The sequence below is a fragment of the Phascolarctos cinereus genome, unplaced genomic scaffold (genome assembly GCF_003287225.1).
Source record: "Phascolarctos cinereus isolate Bilbo 61053 unplaced genomic scaffold, phaCin_HiC Scaffold_726;HRSCAF=1367, whole genome shotgun sequence".
NCBI lineage: Eukaryota > Metazoa > Chordata > Mammalia > Diprotodontia > Phascolarctidae > Phascolarctos > Phascolarctos cinereus.
The window spans coordinates 257,925,850-257,947,244 of NW_027556098.1; the positions used below are offsets into that span (position 1 = coordinate 257,925,850).

General features: G+C 39.5%; 1 long non-coding RNA gene across 1 annotated transcript; it reads left to right on the top strand.

The window, feature by feature from the left end:
* The first annotated feature begins 538 nt into the window (after positions 1 to 538).
* On the top strand, positions 539 to 20,605 carry LOC144454453 (uncharacterized). The gene is made up of 3 exons (XR_013482836.1): positions 539 to 605; positions 2,107 to 2,168; positions 19,945 to 20,605. It is a non-coding gene; the product is annotated as an uncharacterized LOC144454453 (long non-coding RNA).
* The last annotated feature ends 790 nt before the right edge of the window (positions 20,606 to 21,395 follow it).

The window sequence follows — 21,395 nt, forward strand, 5'->3', positions numbered from 1 at the left end:
TATACCCTTTTTTGCAAATTAAGAAACTGAGGCAGAAAAAGGCCAAATAACTTGCCTGAGTTTACACAGGTAATAAATATCTGAAGCTAGATTTCAACTCGGATCCTTCTAATTCCCAGGCCTGTGCTTGCTTCAATGTTCTACTAAACTGCCTAATTAAAGCCATCATCATCTCCTTTTTCACCTTACCTACTTCTGGTATGTAAAGTGATCGAGTATTAAATTTCTAAAAATGAACTCTGAGGGAGGGGTGTATGAGACCGTTTGAATTCGCAAAGAATTGTTAAAATATCTAAATTGAGAACCTTTATTAAAGATGATATGCTAACAGGGACTCCAAATGAGAGCCTAAGAATTACATTTTGGGACAGAGTTTGATTTATGCCAAACAGATTGCTTATTTATCCCTTCTCGCTTAGCAAACAAATAGCTGACGCAGATTCTTTTGTTAGATATAAAATAGTGAGTCATTCTTTTTCTCTTATCTGGAGGGAGGGGAGGGAGGCAGGGCCAGTGGGACTTCCTCCTCTCTTCCCCCCAGCTTTATAACTCTTTCTTCCTTCAAGTTCTTAGATGGTGAAAATCAGCAACTCTACAGCCTCTGGGTAAGTGAGAAAGCCAGAGTGACCTCTATTGTTCTCAGCTGACCCCGAATCCTATATAACTTGGAAGGTCAGGATGCTTCTGTCAGGAATGAACTCTTGTCTTAATAAGCAAACCTCACTACATATTTGTGGCACAGTCTCAGTCCACATCAGAGATCCCCTCCTGGGGATTTCACCTGCTTCTGCATGCCCAGCCTTGGATGATTATTACAGAAGGTAGAAGCAATTTAAAGCATCTTGCCCTAAGCTCTGCCCAGATTACTGTGCCATAAAATTGTATTACAAAATGCACACATGTTCTCTGGGTGCTTGTTATGGTCCAGGGTTAGAGTTAGGACTGTGATTATAATATGCCCCTGTCTGATGGTGCTTATAATTTAGATTTTTTATTTTTTTTAAAGAGCTAGTGGCAGAAGAATGAGTTGATATGGTCTCTGCTACATGGGAACAGTTTTTATTTCTCTTTCTTTACTTTGAAAAAAAATAAGTGAGATCCTGGGTAAATTATTTAAGTTCTGATTATTTGATTTGGAACCTTGGAACCCATATTTGTCTCTAAAGGGTTTGCTATTATCAACTAGCAATATTAATTCCTAGTAATTGCAGACCTGGTGCTATTGTAAACAGTACTTGAATGCAAATTGGCCTTATCTTTTTCCCCCAGGTGCTGAGATATCATAAATAAAAGAGTAAGAATTTTGTAAAAATAGAAAACCCAATGAGATGTCTGACGATTGGGTCAAGAATTAAGTTAATGACACAGGTTTTATCTCTATTGGATGTAAAAGTTTTATTATTCACAGTTGTTTTTTTTAAAGGTATCATATTTTCCTTTTGCTACTGGCATTCTCTTCTCAGTCTCCACCCAATAGCAAGAAAAGAAAAGATTTTTAAAAGTGCATATTTCTTTAAATATGTGTTTAGATAATTTACCTAATAAATAGCCACTTTGGACCTGAATTGCCCACAGTATCATGGAATTTCATGTTCATCAATACCTGAAAGAGAATTTTCTCTATGCTGTCCCGGAAAGTGGCCCTCCAGCCTTTGCTTGAAGACCTCCAAGCGAGGGAGAACCTTTTACCTAGCGGATGACTCACTATTTCATATCTAACAGGAGAATCTGAGTCATTGATTTGTTGGCTAAAAGTTTAGAAAAAATTTAGAAAGACAGGAGCAAACTGTTAACTCTTAAAAAAGATTTCAGACTGACTCGAATACTACTTTATGGCTGAAGATGATGTTCTGATTTTTCCAGAGCCTGGGCATAGAAAGAGATGGACTCTGTACTCGCTGGGACCTTTTTCTTTGAAGCAAGACAATTTAAAACCTGAATCTTTTGCATTTCATGTGCTGTTCTGCCTTCTGAGGCTAAGTGGAACAAATTCCTCTTCTGCCTGACTGCCTTCCAAATACTCCAAGACAGCTATCATATCCCTTCTGACTTTTCTCTTCTCCAGGCTTTGACAAAGACAATTAATCTCCATTTCCCTTTGTGCAGGGCACCACAGGTTACTCTTGCCTTCAGTGATTCTGAGGAGATTTTAGAAGATTCTGGCAAAGGTGAGCTCTGATCAGATGGGTGATATCTGCATGTGAAGTTGTGATTTTCTCCATTTATATTCTCCTTGTACTTTAATGAGATGTCCCCTGGGGGAGGGCGTGGGGGGGGGGAAGCTGATTGGTTAGTTAGAGCAGGTCCTACTAAAATCAAAACTAGGAATTGGATATCCAAGTCGGATAGTGACCTTGGAAGATCACCAGTCTCTACAATGTGTTTTTGGTTTCAAGGAAGTGGAAACCAAAAAATAGGGATGGATGAGGAAACTGAGGTAAATAGGGTTAAGTGGACTTGCCCCGGGTCACACAGCTAGTAAGAGTCTGAGGCCAGATTTGAACTCAGTTCTTCCTGACTCCAGGCCCAGTGTGCTATCCATTGCATCATCCATTGTTTACCATGTTCTAAGTGCTGGGTATACAAAGGAAGGCAAAACAGAAAAGCAGTTCCTGCCTTCAGGAAGCTTACATACTAATTATAGACAACATGTAAAGAAATAGGTATGCAGGTAGGAGTAGAAAAAAGGTAACCTGAAAGGGAAAGACTCAAGAGGCTGGGAAACCCTGGAAAGCCACCTGAAGGAGGTAGTGTTTGAGCTAAGTCTTGAAAGACACTAGAGATTTGGGGAGACAGAGGAGTGGAGGAGAGTATTGCAGGCATGGAAGATCGCCATTATTACAGAAGCCCAGAGATGGGAAATAGGATGTTGTGTGTGAGGTCGGTATTGCCACACTGTAATGTGTACATTAAAAAAACAGTATGTGTGAGAAGACCAGAAAGGAAGGGAGGGCCTGGAAGATTTACTTTTTAATTCTTTTGCAGGACCTATCCCTGGCTTTCTGTGGTGAGTGGTAGAGTATTAGATCTGGAGTCTAAAAGAATGAGTTCAAATCCTGCCTTAGACATTTACTAGCTGTGTGATCCTGTGTAAGTCATTTAATTTCTATCTGCCTCAGTTTCTTCCCAAGTAAAATGGGGATGATAATAACACAGCAGGATTGTTATGAAGATCAAACAAAATAATATTTGTAAACATGCTTTGCCAATGTTTAAGTGCTATATAAATGCTAGCTACTACTGCTATTACTATTACCATTCCATAGCAGCCTTCTGCTCCTGGAAGTTTACACTGTCTTTGTGGCTTCTTTCTCTGACTGGTCAATCCTTCTTGGAGCCTCCATTTTAAGGATGGTTCCCAGGCCAGCCATGTTCACCCCTTCTTTCCTTTCCAAGCTTTACACTTGACTCTCCAGACTTTTTCCTTCTCCACACCCCATGCAGGTACCTTCTCTCCCTCTCTCTCCCTCCCCCTTTCAACTTTCTTGTATGTATTGTCTTTCTTTGTTGGAATTTAAGTAAGGTCCTGAAGTGGTGGGACTTTGTTTTTGCTTATATTTGTATTCCTAGCACTCAGCACAGCTTCTGACACACAGTGAACACTTAATAAATGCTTGTTGACTTGTGAGGAGCCTTAAATGTCAAGCAGAGAGCTTGATGTTTGATTCTAAAGGTACATTTGAGTGGAACCAAGATGGTAGAGTACCAGGAAGAAGTTTAGCTGAACTCCCAACTACAACTCTTCCACAAAGATCAGGAAAACACATCAGACCAAATCCTGATTGGGAAATCTAAGAAAAAAACCCAGCAAGTACTTTTTCCAGCCCAGGTCATCAAAGGGAGACAGACAGAGAGGGCTGCAGATACTGTAAGTGGGTTCTAACTAGGATGCATGGTACATTCCAATGTACCAAGATAAGAAGAGGTTCTAAATTCAGCAAAGAGGGGCCTGAACATATTCAGGATTCAGAAATAGGAGCAATTTGATAGCTCTGTTGCTTGGTACCCAGGTCCAGGTCACAGATCTGGAGCTGACTGAGATGGGGACCTTCATGGAGGGGTGATATTCTAGATTGAGGAGCAGTCATGGGCAGCAGGTTGTGTACTAAGCAGAGAACAAGTAGGTTGTGTACAGAACAAGGAATCAGAAGGAAGTAGCAGCTATTTGGCTTGGACTATATAGCAGAGCCCGGTTTCAGTTCCAGCTTCCAACCCAGTCTGAAACCTGCAGTGGGATACCTAGAGCAGGAGTCGCAGACCAGAGTGGAGCCTTGGTTGTGTCACTCTGTGACGTGTTCCTAACAGATATATCACTGTTATGGAACAATAGAGCTTTCCAGGTATTGGATAGTGGCTGAAATATTTATCTAATACCTATCTATTGGAACCCCAAACAGGCAAATGATAAGCCTGTTTCTCAGACTCAACCCCAAGTCAAGAATTTATAGAGCTCATCCCAGGAGGGAAGAAATTAGATTTCAGCCTGGACTGATAACTTTGGGAACACTGAAAGTTTGCAGGTCTTCAGCTTGGCTGGTCTCTGAGATCCTGGGATAACGCAATAATCAGTACTTCAACAAAGCAGCAGCAGCACTATTCCAGACATTCCCTTTAGAACTGCATAAAGCTGGCCCCTAACAAAAGTCCAAAGTCACTGGAAGAATGAACAGACAAAAAGAATGCCACCATGAAAAGTTATTATAGTGACAAGGATATGCAAGACTCAGACTCAGAAGAAGAGTCCAAAACATCTACAAGCAAAGCCTCAAAGAAAAATACAGTTTGGGCATAAGTTTGACTAGGAAATTCTTGTTGACTGGAAGAGAAGAAGCAAGATGTTTTAAAATAATTAAAAATATTTTTATAAATTAAATGCAAGCACTAGAGGAAATAATTGGAAAAGAAATGAAAGCTATAGAAGGAAAAAATTGGGAAGGCATAAGGCATAAGAGGTACAAAATCATTCTCAGGCAACAAATTCTCTGAAAATTTGAATGAAGCAAATAGAAACCAATGACTCCATGAGACAATAAAAAATTATAAAGCAAAGTTAAAAAAATTGAAAAAATAGAAGAAAAAGTGAGGTATGTTATAGAACAAACTACTGACCTGGAAAATAGAACAAGGAAAGATAACTTAAGAATCATTGAAGTAGCTGAGAGCCATTATAACCAAGAAAAGAACCTAGATGTCATATTTCAAGAAATCATAAAAGAAAGCCACCTGGATCTCTTAGAACCAGAAATCAAAGTGGAAATAGAATCCCCTGGTCACCTTTTGAAAGAAACTCCACAGTGAAATCTCCCAGGAGCTATATAGCCAAAATCTAGAACTTCTAAGTCAAAGAAAATATACTGTAACAAGTCAGAAAGAAAGACTTCAAGTACTAAGGATCCCCAATCAGGATCAGACATGATTTGGCAACCATTGATATAAAAGAACAGAGAAATTGGAACATGATATTCCAAAGGCAATGAATATAGAGTTACAACTAAGAATAACTTAACCTGAAAAACTTAATATAATCTTTCAGGAGAAAAATAGATCTTTAATAAAATAGAAATTCTTCCAATCATTCCTGATGAAAAGTCCAGAGCTTTGTAGAAACTTTGAAGTATAAACACAATAGTCAAGAGGAAAACAAAAAGTTCCCCTCAATCAGGGAATAGCTGAACAAATTATGGCAGGTATGATGGATTACTATTTTGCGGTAAGAAATGATGAATGAGGATGGTTTTAGAGAAACTTGGAAAGACTTGTGTGAACTGATACAGAGTGAAGTGAGTAGAATCAGGGGAATAATTTATATAATAAAAACAATATTGTAAAGACAAATGACTTTGAAAGTTTTGGAATGCCAGTTAGCACAGTGATCAACCATGATTTCAGATGACTCTTAATTAAAAATGCTACCCACTTCCTGATAGAGAGATGAAGGATTCAGAGTGCATATTGAGGCATGTTTAGTTATTTATTTAATCTCTATCTATCTATTTAATATTATTTATTTATTTTTGGACACAGTCAATGTAGAGGTTTGTTTTGCTTGACTATACATTTGTTACAGGGGGTTTGCTTTTCTTTCTTTTTCATTTGGTGTGGGTGGTAGAGTTGGGAGAGAGAAGATGGATTTTTGCTACTAGAAAAAAATTACTTAAAAACTTCTAAAGGTAACAGGGAACAACTAAAGTTTATTGGGGAGAAAGAAGGGTAATATGGCCTATGCTTTAGGGAAACCACTTTAGCAGAAATCATCTTAATGGGGGAATAGATTAAAGTGGGGAAAGACATGATGCAGGGATACCAATTAGAAGGCTATTGCAACAGTCAAAATGAGAGGTGAGTAGGTAAGAGTGGAAACCAGGGGAATCAAGAGATTATGGAGGTAGAAGTGATAAGATCTGGAAATTTATTCGATATATGGGGTGACAATGAGGAGTGTAGAAGGTCACCAAGTATGTAAACCCAGGAGACTGGGAGGGTAGTGGTACCCTCAACAAGAATAAGGAAGTTTGGAAGACTGAAGAGCTTTGGGCCAGAGATGAGTTCCATTTTGGATGTGTTGCATTTGAGATGCCTATAGGACATCCAGTTTGAAATGTCTGATAGGTAGTTGGAGATGTGAGATTGAAGACAAGAAAGATTAGGGCTGGATGAATAGATCTGAGAATCATCAGTACAGAAATGATCACTGAACCCATGGAAGCGGATGGGATCACCAGGGTTGACCAGAGAGAAGTAAAAGGGAAGAGGGTGTAGGGGAGAGCCACAGGGAACATCCACGGAGAGTGTGACCTGGAGGAAGATCTAGAAAAGAAGATTAAGAAAGAGCAGTCAGAAAGGTAAAAAGAAAACAGGGTCACCCCCATAAAGTAAGTGGCATTGCAATAGAACTAATCTAATTGTTTTTCCTCTATGCCATGCTGCCTCTCAAGTGTGAGCATTTGTTTAGAATGTGATGAAATGGGTTATGGTTTTGTATCCAAGAGAGCTAGTCTGCACTCAGAATTAAGAATACTACATAGCAGTATGCTGAAGTGGTAAAGTATTGCCCCCAAAGTTAGGAGATGTGGGCTCGAATCCAGGTCCTTACATTTACTAGCTGTGTGGCCCTACACAAGTTACTTAACCTCACACAGTTTCAGTTTTCTTATCTCTAAAAGGGGAATAATAATACTTGCTCTACCTGTGACACCTCGCAGAGTTGTCTTAAGGAAAGCATTATGTAAATCTTAAAGAAATTATAGAAATGAGCAGTTGTTATATGATTCTATATTAAACCAGTGGTATGAAGTATGAAAACAGAGTCCCAGAATGTCAATATGCCCCATATCACCTGATTCGGGGGCTTAGAAAGGAGAGGTGGCCTTTTAAAACGTACCATGAGCTAAACTTTCTAGATTATGAAGCACTGGATGAACGTGAATTTATAGTTTGTGAGTAAAATTTACAGAAGTTTACTTTCCAGTGGGGAAAGTCAGCACCCAAAAGGAGCTGAAAAGCAGTGAGAGAGGGACGCAGGTACTCTCTGGGGGCATGATGTCAGAGTCTGAACGTCAGAAGCAGAACCAGGATGGGAATGAAGGTTAGCTGGCATAGGCCCCTCCTCAAAATGGAGGCTTTAGGTGAAACTCCGGAGTGGAAGATGAGGACTGCCATGATGAAGGGACATTCCAACTTGAGAAAGCCACAGGTGCTGAGGGAGAGAGTTCCCTGGGACACTGCAGGATTAGTTGTCATATGAACAGCACGAGTCAGAGCCAGGACTTGCAGGCCAGCCCTCCTTACTTGGAGCCTAATCCTAGTCCCACCAAAAACACTGCCTCTGTTATGGCATGATTATAATAGGATTACAACAGCACAGACCTAGAAGCTGGCCAGAATTGTGAGCAAGATCTTGGCCACTGTGAAAGCTGAAGGTTGAATGAGTATCAGATACAAAATTGGACAGATGAAGTCTTTAAGTCTATCATTTCTTGCAGTATTATCTCTGTGTAATTTGTTATAGAATGCTTGGGTCTTGGAAACTTGCCCGGGAAGCTATTTCAAGTAGCTCTTCTCTGTTGTAATGGGTTGTAATATCTCTGAAAAAAAAGTAGAGATTCTACCTTGGGAATATCTACATTTATTGGAGAATCTCCACAAGGCTCAGATCCTTTTCTTTGAATGTCTGTAGCCTCTCATCGTGCAAAGGCCATTTCCATGGTGTCAGTTAATATGCTTCCTCTCTGAGTGCTCTTCCGACTAAAATGGGGACAAACTCTTTTCATCTGACTCCCCCTCTTTTTTTGGCAAAGCACTGAGACTCCTGCAGTAAATCCAAACAGATGGTGAGTAGAATACCCGACCAGTTGTCTCAGGGCCAGTTTCTTGGCCGTGTAATTTGTTTTTTGTTTTGTTGCCTTGTAGTAAGCCAGTGTTCTGTTCTTTTTGACTTGAGATTCCAGCTTCCTCTTGGTACAGATGTTTTCTTGCCAGCTGCACTAGTGATGATTTTCTCCCCTAACAACTTCCTTCAGAACTGCCTCTCTAGTCTGTGGGAAGGCACTAGGAACACACATCCCCTTCAGATTGTTTCTCTACTTAAGAGAATTTACTAATTCATCTTCCTCAAGGAGCAAAGTCAAGAATTTTCAGACTCTCTAATCTCCTTCTTGTAATCAGAAGTAAATTGAAGAATAATCAAAACTGGCCTCAGCTCCATCACCACACCTTGTTATACTGGAACAAGTTCATTGCTTACCAGGGATAGAAATAAACAGTCTATGGAGTGATTCGTTCTTGTGTGAAATAATTTGTGGTGAGGTACAGCCACCAACTCGCCTAAATAATGTGTATTTGCACAAGACTTCCATCAGAGGTTTTTGAAATTGACTCATTAAATCTATTAAAGGAAGCATATCTCAATGAGTTTTCTTCTTGTACATTGGCTTTTCCCTCATAAGCTACCATATTTTAAATGTTTTTATTTTTCCACTGTCATTTTTGACATTATTAACTCTGGGTATTGTCAATGGCTCTGGGCCAGGCACCAGGTGATGGGGGGCTTCTGAGCATTAGTCATTTGCCAGGAAAGTCAATCCTATCCTCTAGCTGCTGAGGGGCAACTGGGTTTGCAGTAGTTTGTCAGGTGTCTAGTGGTGGTCCAAGGCCTACTTTAAATCGTCCTCACAGAATTGATGAATGTCTGTAAGTCTACCTACCCTGCATTCAATGTCTCAAGTAGTGAGATCCTCTGAGGATATAAGGCACTAAGGAAGAGAATGACTTGGTAAGATTGCGTGAATGAAGCTCTTTGCTAGATGAAGGAATTAAGCTATTAAAGTTGTTGCTTGGATGAGTATATGCCTTCTGTACAGTCATCATTCTAGAGATGGTATGCAGTGAAAGAGGTTCCTCCCCAGTCCCCACACTCCCATAGGCACACTTCTGATTTATTTTTCCTATAACCCAAGAGCTGAGAGGTCTCAGGAAAAGCCAGGTAATTTAGTCATTTAACAAGCATTTATTAAATCCCTACTATGTGCCAGACAGCGTGAGGTACTATAGATACAAATATAAGCAAGTTTATTGTTAGTAATTTGGATTGTAAATATTGTCAGTAGCTCAAATTACTCTATGGGCAGCAGGGAAACACTCTGGACTCTACAGCCTTGATCTTCACTCAATTACTGTCATTGGAGCAGGACAGTCACAACTGATAAGCTCAAGGGGGTTGAGGACACAGACAGAGATTAAAACAGTTAAAACCCAGGCTCCCATCAGCTGCTACCTCCACCACTGGCAATTAATTTGGGATTGGGAGATATCTCTTCCTTTAGTGATCAGATCAGTCATGGCACATCCAACACTTGCATGTCAATCTCTTCCTTAGTACCTTATATTCTCAGTAGATCACTACTTGAGACATTGAAGGTGGGAGAGGTGGACTTGCAGAAATCCATCAGTTCTGTGAGGACCATTTAGAAGTAAGCCTTGGACCACCACCAGCCACCTGCTCCTTCAGCAACTACAGGATAGGACTGATTTCCTGGCAAATGACTGATGATGAGAAGCCCCTCGTCATTCTACCCAACTCCAAACATCTGGAACCCGACGTTTCCCAGTTTGCTGGGAAGTTACCTCAAAATGAGGCCTCTGTGTGAATATCTATTATGAAGAAGCCCATGCAGAATTGTTTATTCAGAAGAAATTCTTCCCAACAGCACTGAGTGACTCCCTCCCCAAGCACCCAACTGGTTTTCATGTGTATTTATGTTTTTCCTTCTGGACTTGGGTCCCCAGCTCTATTCTGAGGTAACAGTATCTTGTTTTGGTATTCTAGGGAGAGTGTTTTTCTATTCCCTGGGAGGGAGAACATTTAATTATGTTTTTCAAGGGCCATTTGCCATTAAACCATTTGCTAGAGACCTCTGTTTATAGAGGCAATTCTAAAACCATCTTCCCCTCTGCAATACCACACATAGACCTCACCCTCTCACCGCCACCAATGAAGAACACTTAAGAGTAAACCTTAGAGGTCCTTCTTCCTTACTTTAGCACTTAAGGATGTGTTTTGAGTGATTAATGTTACCAGAAGTCTCATTACAGAATAAGCCAGGTGTGACTGTACTACTGAAAACTATGGAATGCAAGCCATCAGTGTTGGTTAATAATTTTTTTTGTAGAAGATGCAGCTGATGTTGACAACCCAAATCCGCATTTGTTGTTTAGTCATTTTTCAGTCATGTCTGACTCTCTGTGAACCCATTTGGGGTTTTCTTGGCAGAGATACAGGAATGGTTTGCCTTTTCCTTCTCCAGCTCATTTTTACGGATGAGGAAACTGAGGCAAACAGGGTTAATTTGAACTCAGGCCTTCCTGACTACAGGCCTGGCACTCTATCCACAGTGCTATAGCTGCCTCAACCTGCGGACCTTGCACCAAATGAATAAGGTGGATTCTTAATACTGTACCACTCTCACTCAATTGTCTCCCTCTTCTCATTCCAGAAACTATTATCCCTCATTCCCAGTTCTAACTTCTTCCTGCACAGGATGTTTTGGAACTTTAGCACATCATTAATTTTGCTGGTGTGGGTACTGTCTGATGCACTTTCACACTTTCATTATCATTATCCATACAGGATATCCTGGCTATCATTATCCACACAGGAGCCTTTCCCCCCTTCTCTCTCCAGTGAGACTGTTTAGACTGATCTTTTTGAATTGTTGTAGCTTCTACTTAAGAGGATTTGTGGAGTTCTGTGGCTCAGTGCAGTTAGCAGATTGGGCTGCTTGGAGAGCCTTGCCATCGGTAAGGAATCCCTTCACCTAGATTTTGCACAGCATCCCTTGCATGACCCTAGCAAATATCTTAAATGGTGGGGGAGGAGACACTCCTTGTTTGACCCTTTGTTGGATGCAAACGATCAGTAGATCTTTTTTTTTTTTAGGCAATTGGGGTTAAGTGACTTGCCCAGGGTCACACAGCTTAAAGTAAATGTCAAGTGTTTGGTCTGAGGCTGGATTTGAACTCAGGTCCTCCTGACTTCTGGGCCGGTGCTCTATCCACTGTGCCACCTAGCTGCCCCTATGATCAGTAGATCATTGAAGAAAGTGTTTGCTCTGTCATCACAGAATTCCAATAAATTGTAGTATATGCCCAGTGTTTGAAGAGAATTTTCAAGACTGTCTTTTGTTCTACTAGGTAAGATCCTTTTAAAAACAATATAAAGGATACAAGACACCTTACACAGCACATAGATATGGTCTCTTCTTTCTGGAATTTAGGTCCTTCTCACATCCACCTCTTAGAAATACTGGTTTCCCTTAGAGCATAGCTCAGATGCCACCTCTTACCACAAGGCCTTGCAGGGCCTACCTTTGGTCTCAATTGTTAGTACTCTTAAGACTACTTTGTATATACTTTGTGTTTACTTGTCTGTTTGTAATGAGGCACATTATATATGTTTATGTTGTCTTCTCTCTCCCACCCTGAACAGAATGTAAGCTCCTTGAGAGCAGGGACCATTTTTTTTTTCACTTTTCATCCCCAGCACCTAATACATAGTAACTTCTTAATAAATTATTTTTTTATTTAAAGTTATTTAATTTTATTTAAAAGTTATTATTTTGCTTTCCCTGGAAACCTTCAGGTCTTGGCTCATCTTGGGTTTGGGAGGATTAGTAATCAATAATTGATCATTTCTTCTCAGTAATTTTTTTTTTGGTAAAAGTACCATCTATCACACCCCCCTCCCCCATTCTTCTGGAATCTTTCCCTTTTTGAGATAACTTGAATATTTTTTCTTTAATGTCTTTTAAATTGCGTTTATTCCAAGATGAATTTCTTCTGTACATAATTTGATTAGGTCCATTTGTTCTTCCCAATTGTATCATCAGAGCCATGGCCATTTCTTCACATTGGATACTGAAGTGGTTAAGTCCCAGTTGGGGTGATTTCACTATTGTTGCCAATAAAATTATATCACTATCAAAATGCTGGCAGATTTGTTGTTATATCTTGTGTCTGCTTATTGTCCTCATTTTGGTTTCATCTACAGATGTTCTCAGGATGGTTTGGTTGATCTGGATCTCACGCCAACCTCTGTGCAATCTTGTTTTCTCAACAGCTTTTTGACCTTTTGTGAGATATTTCTCATAATCTTTGATCATCCTCCCCAGTAATGTTTTGCAGATGAGTTTGTACTCTAAGCTGGGGTTGCCTTTGGCGCATGTCTCTCTGCTTGGCAAAGAGATCAAGTATTTGCTGGCTAAAACAGTGTGGGTGCTCTTTTGGCCTCTTTTGTGGTAACTCTTGCATTAGCTAAATTTCTCTAAGAAGTGGTGATGGAGTCAAGATCTTTACTTTTCCCATATTTTGGAGTTGATGGCTTATTTAAACAAGTTGGATTGGAACTTCTATAATTGTGTGCAGTGTATTCTCATCTTTATCCTTTCTTCTACTTTGGTATTTACTTTGGCCTTTGGGCTCTCCATTCTATGATCTGACTGTGTGCAAGCAGCTAATTCTGGAATGACTGGTACATCTTTAGCCAGTCATCTCTTGTCTTTTACAATATAGTTGATTTCCATTTTTTTCCCCTTATGTTTAATGCTTACCACCTTTTGCAATCCTCTCCTTTTTTTTTTGATGAAAATATTCCTAATGTATAGGCATGCAACATCTTAGTGGCCTTCTAGACTTTGACTTCCTTAATTTATTTATTTTGAACTACTTTTTCAACAGGTATTTGCTATCCTTTTCTGTGTCTACTTTTGCATTGAGTATCAATTTATATGTTGACTTAGTTGGTAGCTTCTTGTAAAATTCCTTATGGAATTTGGATTTCTGTATTTTTTCATCCTCTGTGTTAGATGCTGGTGATAAGCTATGATTATCTTCATGATGGTCTGTTTGTTTATGTTCTGTGAGCACTGCAGGGAAAGAAAACTGAACGTCCCACAGCATTGTGCTCCTTGTCACTTTTCAAGGCACAGTGTAACCAATCTTGCGAAGTCCTTCATTTGGCTTATTTCTTCTAAAAATGGAAATGTTGATAAGAGTATGATTCAATTCTTCCAGTAGAGTGTCAGTTCACAGAATCCCAGAATTTCCGAGTTGGAAGGAACCACATACATACATCTCTTCCAACTCACTTGAATACACATCATGACCAGTGATCATTTAACTTCCAATTAAGGATCTCTAGTGACAGGGAACTCACCATCTTTTAATTTTTAGGAAGCTTTTCCTGATAAGATATACATTTTTCTCTTTGCAACCCTTTCCTCTTAGTTATTTCTTTGGAAGCCAAACAACACAAGTCTAATTCTTCCACAAGACAACCTTTTAAGAACTTGAAGACAGTTATCATGTCCCTATCTCTATTCCAGATTCAGAGTCCTAAATTCCTTCAAACAATACTCATATGGCATAAACTTGAGTCCCTTCAACATTCTGTGTGTTCTTCTTTGGTCATTCTCCAGTCAATCTCTTTCCTAAAATGCAGTGCCCAGAACTGAACACAAATTCCTGGGATCTGACTGGGATCATTTCCTTACTCCTAGAAGAAAATTCTTTCTCTGGCTTTTAAAAATGTAAATAGTATTTTATACTTCCCAATTACATGTAAAGACAATTTTCAACATTCATTTTTACAAGATTTTGAGTCCCAAGTTTTTCTTCCTCCCTCCATTTCCTCCCCTCTCCCCAAGATGGCAAGCAATTTGATATAGGTTATACGTGTAGTCATGTAAAACATATTTCCACATTAGTCGTGTTGTGGAAGGAGAAAAAGAACAAAAGGAAAAAAACCAGGAAAAAATCAAAGAGAGTGAAAAGAGTATGCTTTGATCTGTAGTCAGACTCCATAGTTCTTTCTCTGGATGTGGGCAGCATTTTCCATCATGAATCTTTTGTAATTGTCTCAGATCATGGTTTTGTTGAGAAGAGCTAACTCAATCATAGCTGATCACATGATAGTGCTGTTACTGTGTACAGTGTTCTCCTGGTTCTGCTCACTTCACTCAGCATCAGTTCATATATGTTTTTCCACGTTAGAAAATGCTCTCTTAATGTAGTCCCAGATCATATTAGTTTTTCAGGCTGCCACATTATACAGCAGACTCATATTGAGCTAGCAGTCAATTAAAATCCTTGGATCTTTTAAAGACTAACTGCTCTCTAACCATGAGGCCTCCCCCGACCCATCTCGTATTTGTAAAGTCAACTTCTTGAGCCCAAGTGCAAGACTTTCTATTTATTCCTGTTATATTTTATCTTATTAAGTTTAACCCAGTGCTCTACCCTGCTAAGATCTTTTCAGATCCTGGCTGTCATCCAGTATTTTAACTATCTCTTTTAGCTTTGCGTCATCAGTAGATTTGATAAGGATGTTGAATGCCCTTATTCAGGTCACTGGAAAAAAGGTTAAACAATGTAGGGTTATGCACAAACACTGGAAGTACTCAACCAATGTGTTTCCTTCCAAGTTAATATGGAACCATAACTATAACTCAGTGACTGCTCTTTAAGGTTAGCCATTCAGCCAGTTTTGAACTGATCTAATTATTCCATCATCTAACCCCCATCTCACCTTCTTACCATAATATAGTATATAAGACATGATCAATGTTTTGCTAAAATCTGGGCAAACTATATCAACAACGTTCTCCCAATCTACCTGCTTAGTAACCTTATCAAGAAAAAAAAAAAGCTTGGTCTGACATGACCTGTTCTTGAGGAAGCTATGCCAACTCTTTGATCATTGTTTCCTTCCTTTCCCAAATGTTCACTAACCATCTCTTTAAAAATGTATTCTAGGGGGCAGCTAGGTGGCTCAGTGGATAGAGCACAGGCCCTGGATTCAGGAGGACCTGAGTTCAAATGCGGCCTCAGATACATAACACTTACTAGCTGTGTGACCTTGGGCAAGTCACTTAACCCCATTGCCTAGCCAAAAAAAAAAGTATTCTAGAATTTTTGACAAAAATTTAATTAAGTTCACTAGCTTATAGATTGTAAAGTGTATTTTCCTCCTTTATTGAAGATTTGGACATTTGCTTTTAAGTCATGCAGTACCTTCGCTTCTCCAGCATCGATCTTTCAAATATCACTGACAGTGATTCAGCAATAATGTCCTTCAGTAGCCAAGGATAGAGATCATCTTGTCCAGGTAACTTGAACTCATCAAAGGCAGCTAAGTGCCACCTTGACATCTTACTTTGTTTGTGTATCAACTCCTTATTATCCAATTTTGGGTCTGTCCTTTCTAGTCCAAATGTTGTTCTCCTTGACAAAGAAAACAAGCAAAATGATAGTTGAGCAGCTCTGTCTTCTACCTATTGTTAGTTATCATTCCATTTACTCTGAGCAGTGGTTTTATCCCTTCTTTGGCCCTCTACTTTTATGCAATATAAAAAAACAAACAAAACCCTTCAGCCTCATTTCTTCCTTGACATTACTCATCAGCTTTTAGCTCATTCTGAGTTTTTAGCATCTTTTGCAAGAGTGTTTGTATTCATCCTCTGATGTTTGCCTTTACTTCCGTATTTGGGACATATCTTTTAAAAATCCAAGTTGGTAGATGAATTCATTCATGTAGACATATCATTGATCCCCAGACGAGGTGATACATTAAAAGTATAGAGTTAAATTTATATTTGTCGATGGTCTAAGAACTGGATAATTCTTAGAGCCATTTTTCTGCTCTGCTTTCTTGATGATCTACCATCATCACTATGACATGGAAAAGTAAACACACACACACACACACACACACACACACACACACACACCCTTAATTAAACTATATCTATAACATTTCCTTGATAAGTTAGAAAATAAACCCCTGTAAAAAACAATTGAAGTTAATCTCCTATGTAGAAAAAAGAATTCATTATTTCACCTCTCCTCCATCCTCCTTTTGGTGTTTAATATTTCACGTCTTGTGTTGTTTTCTGTTTGACCTATTCTTATTTTCAAGGAGTTCTATTTTTGCATAAGGTTTGTCACCATCTGCTATAAGGTGTGAATTCTCTTTGCTATTCTTTTATCCCTAGTCATTCCATTTTGTATTTTACGTTTCATTTCTTCCAGATTCTCTTATAGTCCTTGTGCCCAGGACATTCTTCTCTCTGAGGCTTTACTTGGACTTATAGAGTTGCTCTCTTCTTCTGGGTTTACCCCCTTAGTTTTCTCTCGGTTCAAGGTATTTCTTTTTTGTTTTCAGAATTTTGTTTACTCATAACTCCAGCCTCAGTTTCCAGACTGGGGACTTGTACCTTGGTTAGACTCTACTCTTGTACTCCTGGATGCTGTAGGTAAATTCTGTTTGGCCTTCAGTTCAGTGGCTGAGACTAAACTCCACCTTCTTTTGGGATTATCTGGCCTTGTCTCCTGCTGTGGTTCAGTGAGATGCTGCATGGATGCTGGCCTGGCTCTGCCTCTTGCTGTGGATAAAGTTCCTGGGTCACCCCTGCCAAATGTACATTTGCCTAAAATACAATCTTATGGAGCACTCACACAAGAAAAGTGCTCACATGGAGATCGGAAGAAGTAATACAAGGACACTCTCAAAATCTTCCTGAAGAACTTTTGAATCAATTATGTGACATGGGAGGCAGGAGGTACAGGACCTCCCAGCACGGTGTGCCCATATCAAAGAGGGTGGTGTGCTCTATGAACAAAGCAAAATTAAAGTAGCTGAAAAGAAATGTGAGATGTGCAAATTTAGAGATATCTTCACTCCAAGTGTTCATATGGACTACTTGTGCCCTATCTATGGCAGAGTCTTCTGAGCTCATATTGGTCTGATTAGCCACAGTTGGACACACTGTGCCTTGATCCTAATATAACGATGTCATTTTGGTCCTCTTCAAGAATGAAAGACAACAACCAATCATACACTGTCTTTCTCTTTCTAACCTGACTTCATAAAGAGACTGATCTATTTATTTTCATAGAGGAACTAAGTTGAGAAACTTTCTATTTAATTCATTATAAATCAGCCAGGTTTTTTTTTTCATTTTCTTATTAGGCTACTTGTGACTTTAACAAACAGTTATGATTGGGTGATTATTAAAAGAACTTTTTTTTTAAAGTTGCATAAGGAGAAGAAAATGGAAAGGGCAAGTGAAGGACTGGGTGAGGGAGAAGTTTGGAAGGCCAAACGGGGATTGTCAGTGACAGCAGCAGATGCCTGGAAATGAGCTATCCTGAATGTTTGCATTCCAGGACTTGTGCTGATGCCAGGATGGTTACCATGTATACAATTGCTCCTCTGAAAAACAGGAAAAAGAATGTCTGCATGCCCTAGGCTAATGAATATGCCCAGGAGAGCACCAAGCTCCTATTACTTTGAGTTTCTCTCAGAGGCTCAAGGACTAAGAAATGGATCTTAAACCTTCAAGAGCAAAGAGTGTTATTATTTTGCAACCAAAAAACAAAGAAAAAAGAAACTTCCAGGAAGTAGAACTGTGGACACTAATTGAATCCTATTCTTTCTTGAATCTTGTTTTATTTCTTCATAAATGTCAAGACAACAAAGCTTCAGATATTATATCTGAACTGTATTAAATGGTTACTTTCTTAGAAATGGAACCTCTTCAAAAGGGATATATATTTTTTAAAAGTTATGGCCTTTTTATCATAAGGGATTTCATCTTTTCAAAGCAGTTTGAGATCAGCCCACCCATTGAGCCCAGCCCTTAATGCAGGGACTGGCACATAGCATGCCCTTAGTGTTTATTGTTGTTCAGTTGTTTCAGTCATATCCAACTCTTCATGACCCCATTTGGGGTTTTCTTGGCAGAGATGCTGGAGTGGTTTGCCATTTCCTCATCCAGCTCATTTTACAGATGAGGAAACTGAGGCAAACAGAGTTCAATGACCTGCCCAGGGTAACACAGCTAGTAAGCATCTGAGGCTGGATTTGAACTCAGATCTTCCTGACTTCAGGTCTGGTGCTCAATCCACTGTACCACTGAGCTGTTCATAGTGTTTATTGACTGACTGACTGACAAATATAGACAGATAGGATTGTGATTTACCAGTGTTCACAGGATGAGCCTGTGCAGATTTAGTAATGAGAGGTTCAGGCTGCTTCCCTTCCATGGAGTTGTTCATGAACACTAGATAATCTTTCTAGTGGTCTTTACTCACTTCATCATGGTCCTGTTGCGTCGAGTGTACCACAGACACACATCCTGCACTAAGCTGCTTCTAGCTTCCCAGATAATAACTGGATCCTTTTAAGACATGGAGAGGAAGAAACCTGCAGGGATGTAATTCATACAGTGGTAGTGACCTGCAAGGGCGGAAGAGATGGCAAGACCACAGAAGACTTCCCTTGAAACATTTATGGAAATCTTACCATCTATAAATCAGGGAGTTAGGATTATATTGTTGTTGTCTAGTCGTTTAAGTCATGTCCAACTCTTCATGACCCTATTTGGGGTTTTCTTAGCAAAGACGTTGGACTAGTTCGCCATTTCTTTCTCCAGCTCATTTTATAGATGAGGAAACTGAAGCAAAAAGGGTTAAATGACTTGCCAGTGGTCAGTGGACAGCTAGGAAGTATTTGAGATTGGATTTGAACTCAAGAAGATGAGTCTTCCTGACTCCAGGCCAGGTGCTCTATCCACTGTGCCACCTAGCTGCCCTGGATTATAACTGTGTTATTTGAAGAAAAAGGTCTACTTACTGCATAAGAACAAGAGGTGTTGAAGTTGCAGTATTTTTGTGTCTGGGCAATCTGTTCTTGAAAAATTTCCCTTGACGTCTGAAATAAAATGAAGCCCATATAAAAAATCATACAGTGAGGGAGTCAAAATGGAGCCCACTCCGTGGAGCATGCTTGAAGATGGACCTATGTGGGAGGAGGGGACCATCACATGGAGCATGTGCGATGCTGAGCTTGTGATCTGGCTGCTTCTGGCGGAACAGGTGCTTTGGCCTCTCATACAACGTGGAGCTTCTGATTGATCTTTGTGTGTCACCTCTACCCTTTGATAAGGGACTATGTCAAAGAGGCTAGGCCACTCAGGAAACTTTTAAAACTATATTGTTATTTATTTCATTAAATATTTCCCAATTACATGTAAAAAAATTTAAACATTCATTTTTTACAATGTTCAGTTTCAAATTCTCTCCCTCCCTCTAGCCCCTCTCCCACCCCTTGAGAAGGCAAGCAATATTATGTCGATTAAACATATGAAGTCATGCAAAACATATTTTCAGGAAACTTTAAAGGGAGAGACAACTTCTTCTTTCATTCTCTTCTCCATCTTTCCCAAACACGTGGCTTGGGAATTTAGATAGCTTCCTTGGAGTTCCTATGTGGGGAGAGGAGGGTAAACTTTTAGCTTTGGGAGCTGCTTGTACATGGCAGATAGAACATGGGATCATTTAGGTGAGTTTGAGATTGGCTGCTGCAGCTGCCTTATATTTCTTTCTCCTCAGTGCAGGTGACCAGACAGTGATTTGAGATAGATGTTTCCAGCGTTGGTGGCTACCTAGGGAATCCAGGAGTTTGGGAGTTCCTGGATTCCTCAGTTGGAGCTGACTGGCATCAACATGAGTTTTCTGCAACAACACTCTTCTTGGAGAAGATAGACTACCCAAGGAGGATGTTCCAAGCCTTGCCCTGGCTTGCAAGAGATGTGGACCTTGAGGGAGTTTGGACAATACAGAGCTGAGGTGAAGGTGGAATGCTTACTTAACTATCCCTCAATGTATCTCATGTTTTAAAGTTTTAAGTATCAACATGCTAACAGAGCACAAGAGGAATTTTGGGTTATTGGTTTATGTTTTAATTCTTTGTTGATGTGTGATTATGAATATTTTGTGTTTTAAATACTTCCATTGTGGTGGATGAAATAAATAGCTGTCATATCCAACTTCTGGACATTGAACACTCTTCTAGAGGAATCTTTATAATCTCTTTTGGAGAGACTTTATCCATGAGCCATACCTACACTTTATGCAGTTTTCCCTAAGGCTCTGAGGGGGCCAAGCAGGAAAAGGAAGTAAAAACTCTAGAGACATTAAGAAAAAAACAAAACAAAACAAAACCTGACCACTTTCTTTAGAGGCTAGGCTGTCCTGTTACTGAACTTGGACTGTGTGAATATCGAGATGGAACATCTTAGCAGGAGAGGGTGTTTCCAGCCCTCCTTGGCCATTGGGTGGCTATTACAATTATAAATGTAAATCCAAATGCAATAATAGTATTAGTAATACCATGTGATAAGGCACAGGAGAGTTGGACTGTGCATCAGAGAAAGCTGAATATCTATAATGGTGAGATCTCCAAGCCTGTGAAGTATTGAAGAAGTAACAGTAATAATAATGACAACAACAACATTAGCTCACATTTACAAAGTATTCTGTGGCTTACATATTGTTTTTTTCCTACAATAACCCTGTGAGGTAGGCAATACAATGAGAGATGTTAATGAAATTTTACTAAACTATTCACATATAATATACTCCTTCTCCAGGCCTTCTCTAGGCTAGTCAAAAAACATGACGCCAGCATATCTGTCTGAGTCCTTCATGGCTGGCTACTACCCAACAGCAATTATTGACTAAGCAGCATTAGGCTTTCAAATATATTCATTTGTTCATCTTTTTGTTTCATTCAAGTATTAGTAACTTCAGTTCTCTTTCCAAATGACAGGGTAATGTTTTAACCTGCTAATCAGTAGCATTGACTTCATGAAATTACTCTAGGCCTTTATTTTCAAAATTATAGAAATAACAGGGGAAAGAATGATTAAGTCATCTCATTTTTCCCCTGAGGGGACAACATGGGGTTTTCCCCTAAAATATACTTTCATGTTCTCTTTCAAGCCTAACTTTGAGAATCTGGACAATAAACACATTGAGGTAGAGTGAATATGAGCTTCTTA